This window comes from Liolophura sinensis, chromosome 11, assembly GCF_032854445.1.
Source record: "Liolophura sinensis isolate JHLJ2023 chromosome 11, CUHK_Ljap_v2, whole genome shotgun sequence".
Taxonomy (NCBI): Eukaryota; Metazoa; Mollusca; class Polyplacophora; order Chitonida; family Chitonidae; genus Liolophura; species Liolophura sinensis.
Genome location: NC_088305.1, coordinates 30,624,821 through 30,636,887, shown reverse-complemented (window position 1 = coordinate 30,636,887; position 12,067 = coordinate 30,624,821).

Genomic DNA, 12,067 nt, shown 5'->3' with positions numbered 1-12,067 from the left:
TTAATCAAGCAGACGAGACAGTCAATTATCTAGGGATGAAACGCAATTAAAATCGAATATAAATATATATATATATATATATATGTATTTTAGTCACGTTTCGGGGTTGGCTGTGAATCTATTTTCGTACCGTATATAATTCCTTAGTTCTTTGGTAATTTGGGCTAAACGTCGTTTTGGGGATTGGCCTTGCCATTATTGACCCGGAACGTCCTTCTTGGCTGACGGATGATACTTGAATGCCTGTTGCGACGCATAGATACATATGGTGAAGATGACAATAAGTAACGTTATGACTGTTATGGGACGGGCCATCTGTCTGACCCAGGTCGATTAGAGAAGCAGTACACATATTTATAGGGAACATGCTGAGCGGTATACAGATATCAGTAGATTCAGCCTCCGTACTGAGTCCGTGGCTCAGTTAGTTAGCGCGCTAGCGCAGCGTAATGACCCGGGAGCTCAACACAAACCAACAAAACTCTAAGAAAGCATATAAAGTATGGACACCATGAACAATAAACGGTAAACCAACCTGTCAGAGTTCAACTCCAAGCATGCAGCTCATAGAAAAGCGTCATCCAAGGTGAAGCTATAGTGTGGTAATAGGTGCTTGGTATGAACAATCTCTCTTACCGATGATTTTCATGCACGATTTTTATTTCGAATAGAAAAGTCAAATGTGAAATCTGACACTGCATCACCCACGTATACACCCTGTATTTTTTGAATTTATTTATTTATATGATTGGTGTCTTACACTGTACTCAAGAATATTTCACTTATACCACGGCGGTCAACATCATGGTGTGAGGAAACCGGGCAAATCCCGGGGGAAACCCACGACCATCCGTAGGTTGCTTACCATTTCAAAATGAAGGTGACTTGTGCATATTTCGCCCTTGAGACAAAATGCGTTAAACTGTATGAGAATTGGGCCAGAAAGTTCAGACCTTTCGTTGTACCACCCGATATATACACTATTTATTTATTTATTTGATTGGTGTTTTACGCCGTACTCAGGAATATTTCACTTGTACGACAGCGGCCAGCATTATGGTGGGAGGATATACACTATATAGGTGACATTCCAAATGACATATGCGTCAAGGAGAAAAATGGGGTAGCCTACACGTATAGTGAAGACAAGTTATGAAGCCTTACAGTGTATTTATTTATTTATTTGATTGGTGTTTTACGCCGTACTCAAGAATATTTCACTTATACGACGGCGGCCAGTATTATGGTGGGTGGAAACCGGGCACAGCCAGGGGGAAACCCACGACCATCCGCACATTGCTGGCGGACCTTCCCACGTACGGCCGGAGAGGAAGCCTGCATGAACTGGACTTGAACTCACAGCGACCGCATTGGTGAGAGACTCCTGTGTCATTACGCTGCGCTAGCGCGCTAACTAACTGAGCCACGCAGGCCCCTTCAGGACATGTGTAGACTTGCTTGACTTGACCTTCATCATAACACCTGCATTTTTGCTCTGATTGTGTTAGCGGAAATGACGATTTATCAAGTGAGTTTCTCTGTCGATAGACACGTCCGAACATCAGATGGGTAAACCTTTGATCTTTTTAACGCTGGATAAACAGTTCGTCAACTCCTGGAAAATTGTGTGATGTAATAAATATGCATGGTTGACGGAAAACAGACAAATTATGAGAAATTGCAGAATGATTTCAGGACAAGATCACTGCGGATAATATTCAATAGTCCTTTGACTTATAGAATACTTCTTTCCGTGGGACAAAATACCATTATTACAAGGAAAAAAACTGAATCTGAAACTGCAAACCCATTTGCTGGAAACACCTTTATCTACTGTAAGATGACGCATTGCAGCCATTGTCTCACTGGTATGAGATCATGTTAAACTAAGAACAGATGGACAGATAAGTGTTGGAACCTTTATGGTTGGCCACTACGTAATTTCCTTGTCTTGTAGCCAAGGTTTCCACCACGCTGAGAACTGCTTCCGCACTGCACTGGTACGAACGTTGCTGTTGAGAGCTGACTTACTCAAGAGGAAACAACGGAAAATATCAGACTAAGCTTGCAGAAAATGCGATCAAAAGTACGTTTCCACTGTTGAAGTGAGTTTGCATTATGATTGTGTCTAATTCCGCTTAACCCGAGGTTAGGAACTGTATATTCATCGTGTTGGACATATGAACAGTTGCCATCAAAGGGCAACTGAGATATACATATTTTATTTTCGAAAACCTATATTTTGGCATGGTTCGGGGTTTGAAAACTAATTTCACTCAGTCGTCTAGAACATACCTTTGGTCTTTCCTACATCACTGAAAACTGTTGACTGCTTCTCTTTGTATGATTCTGCCCTATTTTCGCATTTTATGTATACTTTCTCAGCTCTTTGGTAGTGTGTATCAAACCTTGTTTTGGGAATTGGCCTTGCGATTATCGTGTATAGTCTGCCATTCCTTTTCTCTCTCGACGATTGTCTTAACAAAGACGACTGGCCGCAGGACCAGATGACTGATTATCCTGTCTGGTCCGGAGACAGACGAGTATTAAGTAACTGGTCATGATCAAAAGGCTGTTACACTGTCTGGTGAGTAAGGTGAGTAAGACACAGGAGAATAAAGCAAACACGGCTTTACGATCTGCAAAGGGCTGATATTTCTTTTGACTTGACTGTATTGTTAAGATTGTATTTGAAATAAAACATTTCAGCATAAATGCGTGACCACGGTCAATGTCGGTATATAATTATTTCAGTTTAACTATGTTTTGGAGTACTTCCAAAACCTGGAGTTTCTCGCGTTTATATAGCTTGTGAAATTCATTTTCCAGACTGTTTTAACGAGATTCTTATTTGACCACATGCACTGATGTAAGCATTTTTGCTTTTCCTTTAAAGGAAAGACATGTATAATAACTGAAAAAGAATGGACCGATTTGATAGTGTTAAAAATAATATTGTCTTGCTCTATCTTAACATCATCCTCTGTTAATGTGAGAGATCATTACGCTGTATTGATTCAGATAGTCCGTTTGTGAGATTCCGACACTTAATGCCGTAACAATTCAACCATTATAAAACAAACCTCTACTAGCCGTGAGGTTCCGAGCATGTGTGTTTGGTGCCCAGTATCTGGGAACCCGTCTTCCGAAACCCATCTTCCGGGCAACATTTCAGGGATATAGATCACAGCCTCGACAGCTCTGGATAAGAATCAAAAGTTATATTTAACAAACTAACAATGTTTTCTGTAAAAAATGACCCAATAGTACTCAGTATGAGCCAATATTAGGCATAATCGAAAACAATCACAAAGTTTTGAATGTCCAAATTATTTCTTTCTTTCTTTTATTTATTTATTAGTCTGGTATTTTACACAGTAATCAAGAATATTTCACCTATACGACGCTGACCAGCATTGCGGTGGGCTGAAACCCGGCAGTTCAATGGGGGCAACCTACGACCATCCGAAGCTTGCATAAGACATCCCCACGTGTTCTGTAAGTCTTTTAGCTGACAACTTGATTAAGTCGGGCAACAGATGGTTAATAATCCAGTGTTTGACGACAGGCGAGGATCTATGTAATTAATAAACATCGAAAGGTCGCAAACTACTAGATGAGAAATTAGAATGATCCATACCAACTACAGGCCCTTTGATGGTCGGGATGGACAAGTAACTGGTCTTGTACAAAGATTAATACACTGGATTGTACAATAAGTCTACAGATGAACATTCGATTAGTCTTTCCTTTGGGGAGATTATTGTTTGCATGTAATTAAAAAAAAACAAGTCAACATGATTGTATGACGATGTTTGATATAAACATGAGGAGAACTACAGACAATACTGTCAAATTTAATGAGGTTTTTGTACATGACTGGTTTTGTGCCTTGATTGTTGGCCACATATATATATCCCACATATTCAACGTGTCCTGTGATAACTAGGCTGCTCCCTGTTTGGACTGCAAAGATAATCTGTTAAATTTTTAAAAAGTCTGTTGTCTGAGTTACACTATATAGATCGTATTTGTTATTACAGCAGTGTTTCTGTTAAATATAACACACAGATTCTGTTACTTGAACATAAAGATTGTATTGAATTTACTGGATATTTTCTTGGTATAAAAACCTATGGTGTCACAGTAACAGAATACACTTTACAATCACGTTCTGTTATATACAGTGGGGAGTTCCTGTACGTGGGCGATAACTCACCGATCACCCCGGGACATTCCTAGTCTGGAATCTAATCGCTCTTAGCAGGCTTAACAAGAGTTTAGTTTCATCCTTGTTTTGACCTCGATACAACCATAGCTGTAACTATGTTTCTGATTAAACAAAACAAAGTTTACCGGAAAATGACTGAAGTATTGAAAGTGGTCAATGAAAACAGCAATGTTCAGTAAAATAATAGCATATTTCACCATCTTAACATTTTAAAACATTATAACTGTCGCCACCAATTTGAAAATACGCCATTTATTCTTCTCTTATAAAATCTTTACACCGTATTTATCCAGACAGCCCATCTGGTCAGTTTTGTGGCTAACAGAGTCGCTTACAACCAAAACTGCAGAAATTACCCTCAAAGCCTTAAATGACTAGGGGATAAATATTATTTGAGTGAAGACTACAGAGAGACAAAAATTAATTGTTGGCAAATGCTCACAAGTGTTCGGTTTAATCCGGCCTGTCGTCAATTTACTCCGTTCAGAGTACTTTTATTGTAAATGTTCACATTAACACATAAACCCTTGCAAACTGTATTCCCCATATACCACGGCATAAGCGAAATTGAGTATAAAGTGCAGTGATATTATATTACAATACATTAGACGTCACTGATCTAGAATGGTATGACAGCCTAGAACTGTATGACAGTCACTTTGAGATCCGGTATGAGATATTTCCGGTGTCCAAGCAGATGTCAGGAAGTGCTTACTATAGATCATAGGGTGTCTCTAGGCTGTCTGTCAGAGGTTTCAGTGGAGGACAGTTCTGTTCTGTTGGAGGGTTCTCAAGAGGAAATTTTGTCTGGGTACAGGCTATTGCGTGTCTGTGTGTCAGAATTCCAAGCCCGTCCATGAGCTCAATGTCTCGTATGAAATTCACGAACGGAATAGAATCGCCTGTTGGAAAACATGAACAGAACCTAGAGGCCTCCGTGGTTAGTTAGCGCGCTAGCGCAGCGTAATGACCCAGGAGCCTCTCACCAATGCGGTCGCTGCTCATGCCAGCTCATGCAGGCTTCCTCTCCGGCCGTACGTGGGAAGGTCCGCCAGCAATGTGCGGATGGTCGTAGGTTTCTCCCGGGCTTTGCCCGGTTTCCTCCCACCATAATGCAGGCCGCCGTCGTATAAGTGAAATATTCTTGAGTACGGCGTAAAACACCAATCAAATAAATAAATAAAATAAATAAATAAATGAACAGAACCCTTGAACAGGGCAAAGTCAAAGTCATTTTAAAAAGCCGTCAAATCTATGGGTTGAACCAGACATTCGTAATGCAGCCGTCAACCGATAAGGACGTTCCAGGTTAATAATCGCAAGGGCAATTTCCTAAAACGACGTATAACACAAACCACCAAAGAACTAAGAAAGTACACAAAGTACGAACATATTACGGAATCATGCAAAGAGAAGCTGTCAACAGTTTTCAGTGATGATGGAAAGACGCAAGGTATATTCTAGGCGATTGAGTGAAATCAGTATTCAAATTGTCTACCATGCCAGAATGTCAGTTGTCCGTAACAAAATATGTATCTCAGTTGCACATTGATTGCCATTCAACATGGCGATCTAAACTATAAGCAGCAACAACGCATAGGAGTAACAATATTGGGTTGATGCATTTTGTGAAAGTACAAATCGTGTGTCTCGCCTTATACTTAGTGTTCTATTAAGCGCTACACAACTTAGACAATCTCAAAATATGTCAGTGTGAAGAAATCTAGAGAATGATCGCTTGTACATAATTCTTTCATGGACTTTTCGAGCACATAGATTCCCCTATATATCATGCAACTAGATAATATTTTCTGTTATTGTCTGGTTTCAGACATTGAAAACTGAGAATTTGTATTGCCCCCCACGTCATGGAATGCTTGATTTTGTGTATGTGAATTATTGTTAATAACTGAACTAGAAATCAATTCCATTAAGGTCAGATCTACTATCTACGCCTTTACTGACTTCTCGCCAGATGTCTGGTGTCTCCCTCTTTTAACATAGATTATACATAAGTACCAATAATAAAGATTATCGTTTCAAAGGCGACTTTACTTCCCAAAGTACATCAACAAGTACTGGATTGTACAAATATGACCAGACTTGAACAAGTTTTTACTTGGACTTTGTATCAATTCAATTCAAGCACACCTGACTTTAATGAGACTGACTTGGACCATGCGATCATTGGCTTCAATCGCTCATTTCGTGCTGACAAGTGGTACAGAGAAATCAAAAAAATTGTTTCCTTACCAATCATACTGACAAAAATTCCTGGGAGGAAATCGTCTTTTGTCTATATATAATGAACAAGGACTATGATCATGGTGATTTGTTTGAATGGAGGCTCATCAAGACTGTCCATGGTTCCTTTATACATACCGCTCATTCACTGGGATACTTTTCCGGCTGAAATGAATGCATGTTTAGTTGGTGGGGATTTTGTTTATTAATTTTGCATTTAATTCTGCTCAAACCATACAGTCACAAAGATTGCTCAAGTCGTTAATACCAGAGTGTTGCTAAAGTTGCTGGGAAGCAGATTGTTTAAAGGTGCTATAGTTATCAGTGAGGTATTTTTGGACATCGTACTGCAGTTCTTCGCTAACAAATTGTCTTACCGGTATTGGGAAGTGAAGTTGAAGTTGAAGTGAAGTTAATTGTCGCTGACCAGTCGAATCTGTACAGACACATGACCTGCTGTACAGACAAATGACCTGCTGTACACACAAATGACCTGCTGTACACACAAATGACCTGCTGTGCAGCTACCAGCTCAAGGGCTGAATCAATGGCTACCTCTGTAGCAGTCAGACTGTTCCTTAGATATATGTTTACTGCTGGTCCAGTCTTCCTGGGTCAGAATCATTGGCCCACTTAGCAAACGACTTTTTTTGACTGGGTATTCATCAGCAAATCTTATAACAGCAGACAGGGGAATAACAAGACTCTTCCTGCGCTCCCTTGAAAGGTCAAGCTTTGCAGTGACTGCTTCAGAGATAGCCATTGCCAGTTGTATGAGGCTTAGGTTGACGACTGGTGTACGCAGAGATTAAGGTACCAGGATTGTCTCTTCATTCTTTGGTCTTCTCTACAGAGAGGTGCAATTCTTGCCTGTATTCACATGATATTTGCTAATTTTTGTTCTTTACACTTTGGTTCAAGTATGAATGAAGCCTTTATAATAGCTATCGAATATCGTCGGTTCCTTTTTCTAAGCTATGTTGTTGGTGTCTCGTTTTTATACCTTTGTTAACCACAGTTGGAGTTGTAGTTGGCCTAACTCTCGTACATACTTGGAGCCCTGCATTCGTCTAAGACACTGAGTATGGGGAAACAACCCGGAAGTGACAATTTCACCCTCGTTAGACGTACACGGTAAAATACGCAGATTATCACACTGTCGCTTATATCTGTTTCGAAGCATAGATGAAAAGGATATACCTAAAGCACTTGTATCGAACGAGGGAGGGGAGGGGCCTGGCAGAGATGGTTTTATTAGTTATAAATGTTTTAAGATTCCAACTTTTTAAAATAGTGTCGGAGCATACACGAAGAAATGAAATAATCTACAGATATATAAAACATAAGCCCGATCAATGTGCCCAGGCTACAAGTTAGACGAATGCAGGGATCCAAGTATGTACGACAGGCCTACTACAACTCCAGCCGTGGTTAATAAAGGTACAAAAACGAGACACCAACAACATAGCTTAGAAAACGGGACAGACGATATTCGATAGCTATTATAAAGGCTTCATTTATACTTGAATTTAAGTGTAAAGCAAAAACACTAGTAAATATCATCTGAGTACAAGCAAGAATTGTAACTTTTCATCGAGGGAACCAAACAATCCTGGTACCTTAATCTCTCCGTAGAAAAGACATTTGTACACCAGTCGTCAACCAAAGCCTCCAAAAGTCTTTTTGTGGGTAATGGTTTATTTACCAAAACTCGGTGCTTCTGACAAAAACCAATCCTTATACAACAAACCAGTCACAACACTAATATACGGAATGTAAGTAAGACGTGCGTAGGCCCAAATAAGAGAATAAAGTTTATGTACATCAAACACCAAGAGCGTCCACGAAGGAAATGTCACTGTATTGTTTACCCACAGGCCTTGTCTCACATTTCCTGGAATTCTATCTGATAATTCAGCAGGCGACGAAAGTCGTGTTTCGCTATAGCCGCTTCCGGGCAGTCTAAACTGTCAACACAGACAGTGTGAGATCATCTTAATGGATAAAACATCTGAATTGCAAATGACTGTAGTAACACAAGACATGAACATGTGGCTGACTATGGAAGCCGGGTAAGGCCATTGTCGTACCATAGTTCCATCGAGTGGGAATAGCACGAAGCGATGACACGATGGTTCAAAGCGGTGGCACGAAGCGATGACAGCATCGTACCATCGATGAAAACTACATGTAGAACATACATTATCCATAGAATTATAGAATATTTGTGAGACATACAGACCCTGGTCATATGAATTGTGGTCAGTGGTGCATTGACGTATTCCGGAGGACTGAAAAGTAGTGTTACCACGTGACAGAATACTTAGAAAGATTGAAATCAGCTGGTAATCAAGGTCAGAGAACGTGATGCGGTACATGTACGTCTGTTTACATATTTATATAAAATATTTATGCAAACATCACGAGCAAAACACTATGTATACACACGTACTTGGAAATAAAAAGAAAACCCCATCTGTTTCATTTAAAGCCGCCTGCCAGATTCACCGTGAAATGATGTCTTCCGATGTTAATCGTCCACAAGCATCTGCGATTATATAAGGTACGTTGAAACCGGAAAAAAATCTCGTTCAGGCAAATTTTTCCGATGTCTGACAGCACTACATTTTAGAGCAGAGTAGTGAGTTAGCACACAAGGCAACAATCTCACTTATCAACTACGATGGATACCCACACTGTCGTTTGGATGAACAACACATGACGGACATATCTGACATTGGTTTTAACGCCGCCTATGACAGCCCTGTTCGCTCTTAATGTGGAAATATCGTGAATTTCTTTTTTCTTTGATGCAAAAAGAAAAACATGCGCCAAAGAAAAGCACTCATTGATAGGACAGTCTCTTCAATGTATTAATAGATGTAAGATTAAAGTAATAGATGTAAGGTTGACACATTGACACCCCAAAGAGGTTTCTGTCCATTTCACGCTGTACTAAATGTAAGACATGTATCAAGCTGAGCGAACGTAGTACTTAATTCCGTACTTTAAAGCTTCCTCCACAGAAATACCTCAGATGACTGTCTCGCTTCGCCAACGGTTCTAACTAATGTTTCCTGAAATTCTGTCTGGTAATCTAGCACGGAAGTCGTGATTCAGTCAACGTTCCAGCCAGCCAACACCGTTTAAAATGTCAACACGGACGTACAGTAAAAACCATTATAATGGAGAAAAACCTAGGTACAGACTACAGCATGTAAAAGCTTCCTTTGTGTGCAAGTTGTCTCTCCTACATTTTCTTAAAATCGGCAGATAAGAAAATAAACGACGTACATGGTTTCCTCTCATCCTATCCTTTCCATATTCACCTATATTTATTTATTTATTTGATTTTTTGTTTTACGCCGTACCAGTTGTAGTATTTTTAGTATTTTAGTCACCTGTTTTAGTATTGTGTGAAGCATGTGAGAGGCGTTATTGTTTGTGTGAGCTATGTGAGATGCGTTATTGTTTGTATGAGCCATGTGAGAGGCGTTATTGTTTGTGTGAGCTATGTGAGTGACGTTATTGTTTGTGTGAGCTATGTGAGATGCGTTATTAATTGTGTGAGCTATGTGAGATGCGTTGTTGTTTGTGTGAGCTATGTGAGAGGCGTTATTGTTTGTGTGAGCTATGTGAGATGCGTTATTGTTTGTGGGAGCCATGTAAGAGGCGTTATTGTTTGTGTGAGCTATGTGAGAGGCGTTATTGTTTGTGTGAGCCATGTGAGAGGCGTTATTGTTTGTGTGAGCTATGTGAGAGGCTTTATTGTTTGTGTGAGCTATGTGAGTGACGTTATTGTTTGTGTGAGCTATGTGAGAGACATTATTGTTTGTGTGAGCTATGTGAGAGGCGTTATTGTTTGTGTGAGCTATGTGAGTGACGTTATTGTTTGTGTGAGCTATGTGAGAGACGTTATTGTTTGTGCGAGCTATGTGAGAGGCGTTATTGTTTGTGTGAGCTATGTGAGTGACGTTATTGTTTGTGTGAGCTATGTGAGTGACGTTATTGTTTGTGTGAGCTATGTGAGATGCGTTATTGTTTGTGTGAGCTATGTGAGAGACGTTATTGTTTGTGTGAGCCATGTGAGTGACGTTATTGTTTGTGTGAGCTATGTGAGAGGCGTTATTGTTTGTGTGAGCTATGTGAGAGGCGTTATTGTTTGTGTGAGCTATGTGAGATGCGTTATTGTTTGTGTGAGCTATGTGAGAGACGTTATTGTTTGTGTGAGCTATGTGGGTGACGTTATTGTTTGTGTGAGCCATGTGAGTGACGTTATTGTTTGTGTGAGCTATGTGAGAGGCGTTATTGTTTGTGTGAGCTATGTGAGATGCGTTATTGTTTGTGTGAGCTATGTGAGATGCGTTATTGTTTGTGTGAGCTATGTGAGAGGCGTTATTGTTTGTGTGAGCCATGTGAGTGACGTTATTGTTTGTGTGAGCTATGTGAGTGACGTTATTGTTTGTGTGAGCTATGTGAGAGGCGTTATTGTTTGTGCGAGCTATGTGAGAGGCGTTATTGTTTGTGTGAGCTATGTGAGAGACGTTATTGTTTGTGTGAGCTATGTGAGTGACGTTATTGTTTGTGTGAGCTATGTGAGTGACGTTATTGTTTGTGTGAGCTATGTGGGAGGCGTTATTGTTTGTGTGAGCTATGTGGGAGGCGTTATTGTTTCTTTTCACGTGTATATATTATCGCGTGGATAACATTTTTCTTGTTTTCAATTTTACGTACATTGCATAGGGATGCACTCCAACAAAATTTACAAAATCAATATTAAAAAAAAACTGAACTGTTTAAACAATTATAATTTTTTAAAAATAAATCAATAAGTATTAAATTTAAAGTATTTAGATTAATAAGCCATCTGCATAGGTTTCAAAAAGGTATAATAACGTGTATAAAAAAAGAAAAAAATAACGAGTCATCAGCTTTCATGAAAGGTTTGCTCAACTAATCAGCCTGCACACTTGACTTCGCGGTAATAAGCCGAGGCAGCGTTTACCTTTGACAGTATGGAATTTTGCCAAACCATCGGCACGCAATCTATGACATTTGTCTGCAGCTCTTTTAGCAGAAATTGGGTTGTTTTTTCTTTTACGCTGGAATTTATGAGGGAATTTACGAGGCAACAATTGGTCTTTGGAGATCGCCCCCCGCAATGATACGCCCTCTCCACACACTAGTGCGCGGTATTGCTGAAGAAAGGAGCTCTTTTGGAAGGCAATTAAGGGTTGATTCGTTGTAGAATGGGACCCTTAGACCAAATGCGACGAATAAATCCTACCCGTTAAAAATAGCTACTGTTTTTTGAGAAGTACGTCGCGGCTCATTAATTGTTGGTAGCCAGGGTATCGGAGAGGCTGTAGTAAACAGTAGTGGTTGATTTACGGGTATAATATATCAATAAGGCGGCGTGAAAGAGCGGAGGGAACTTGTGGCCGGCTGTACGGCGGTGTGCACCAGACGGCTTGTTGAAGCTCATTCAGGCGTACAGAGCCGAGACGGCACGGAGTTCTCTAACGGAGTCCACGCACGGAGCCATTAGCTCGCTGATTCCGGGACTACGTTCAAAAAATGCAAGACAGCGCG